This window comes from Crocodylus porosus, unplaced genomic scaffold, assembly GCF_001723895.1.
Source record: "Crocodylus porosus isolate Cpor-Errol unplaced genomic scaffold, CroPor_comp1, whole genome shotgun sequence".
Classification (NCBI taxonomy): domain Eukaryota; kingdom Metazoa; phylum Chordata; order Crocodylia; family Crocodylidae; genus Crocodylus; species Crocodylus porosus.
In genome coordinates, this window is record NW_017728886.1 from 41,407,769 (window position 1) to 41,409,872 (window position 2,104).

Genomic DNA, 2,104 nt, shown 5'->3' on the forward strand with positions numbered 1-2,104 from the left:
AGGGCTGTTTACTAGGAAACTTCCCGGCGAGCGGCGTGGAGGCGGCTTTTCCCTCGCGCGCTGGCCGCCGGGGCTGCGGGCGTCCTAGGGAAGCCGCCTTGGAAACCGTGGTCCTGATTTCGCCTCAGGGCCGCACCCGCCGGCGAGGGGCAGCGCTGGGACTCAGGCCCCGGCCCTTTGCTGGCGGAGGAGCATGTGCCTCGTGTCTAGACCTCGGGAGGTGTTTTTAGAGAGGAGGCAATTCTGCGGGCACGACCAGGCCGAGAGCAGGAGGCGGGTGCAGCCCTCATGATAGGTGTGAGGGTTTTTTCCAACATAACCTGCTTTTCAGGATGGTGCGTACCTTCCTTGCCAGCCCTCGCACTCCAGGGTGGAAATGCAAACTCTTCATTTCAGATGCAGGAGGACGGGAAAAATAAAAAGTGTTAGAGTTGTAAATCTTAGGCATGCTGATTTACAAAATGTTGTTTGGATGAAGGGGCTGTAGGGTCTCTTGGTTTGCCTTAAATCCACACTATTTTTTATTTCTAAAAAGGGCTTGATTTTAAGAAAGCACAACTTTGTTGATTCATGCTGGTCCAGGTGCCTCAACCCAGTTGTGGCTTATGTAAAGAAGGTAAAGAAATTCAAGGATAGAGAGATACAACATGCACCTTGTTTTCTTCTCTTTGTAAGCACAGTTCAGTTTTAAGTAAGCCCCCCCCCACAGTCCCGCACCTGAATGTGTAGGAGCAGTCCCCTCTGCACCAGGCACCCAGAGTACTGTGCCCATCTACCCATGTGAGTATTTCTCGATGAAACTGTTCCCCAATATGGTTTTATTCTGGGTGTCTGCCTGTATATATGCATATGCTGAATGTGTGTCAAAAGACCACTCAGTTTTAATAATAAGTTGGAAGATTGCCTTGCTGCACTGGCACCACCCATAATGGGGAAACTTTAAAAAATGCATTTGGAAAAACTCATTAGCCTGTAAATGTGAACGTCTTTCTCTTTGCTTGTCCTTGATCTCAGGCAGTGTAACAACAGGTTTGATTTAATTTGGCCTTGTTGGATCCTTACCTAGTGCTTTTTCCTGCCACATAATTGTTTTTCCCTAACCTGTGTCACGGTTGGGTGTTGCCCTATTGTTTAGTATGGCAGCACTTGCATTATCTTACTTAATCAGTTGGGCAGTTGACTTAGACCCCTGAGAGCTAATTCACCTTTCTTCTGCCTTGGCATCTGAACCTGTAGGCAGAGCCTGATGTTTAGTAGGCAGCCTACTTAATTAATTGCTCTAAAACAAAGAGTCATGATGTCAGGTCTGATTCTGCAACCAAATAATGATTTGATATAAACTGTAAGTAACATAGGACAGGAAACAATTCAATATTTAGTGTTTCAGAGTTTACCATGAGGCAGGTCTCTACTCAGTATGATGAATAATACAAAATGACAAAGAAATATGTCACAGAGCTTCAAATGTCTGAATAGTGTTTACTTTCCAGCTTCCCCATGTTGTATAGAATCTGGTCACACATTTCCCATAAAATTTTTTTGAACCCAGAGTTGCAGTGTTGCAGCCCTGGCTGCTTGCCCTGCAGGCTGCATGCCATGCTGTGCTAGTTCCCCCCAGCTGCACCACGTAGGCCTCCAACATATCATGTGAGCCCTCTTGTTGTATCACATGGGTGCCTGGCCCTTTAGATTTGCTGTGCCATGAAAGTTTCCTGCACATGCAGATGTGCTGTGCTACATGGCTCCCTCCCCTGCAGGCACCACCCTTGTCCCCTGCCATGGAGTTGGGGGACCTACCATTGCATCACACTGGCATAGATGTTGCACAGGTCCCTTCTACCAAGCCCTCCAGCCCCGGGCTCCCTCAGCCCTATATGCTATGCTGATCCCCACCCCCACCCCCAGAAGTGGGGACAGGCGATGGAAACTAAAGGATAAGGAAGAGCCTGGAGACTCCAGCAGCAAGCACAAAAAGTAAAGGGTGAGTAGCATGTGAACCAGGGGTTGCAGTTTAACCTCTTGGGGGCTACCAGTTGGACAGCTCTGTTGTAAAGAGTGAGGCTTTCTTTTCAGAAAGTACACTTAATAAGAAAAAGTGCTGCAC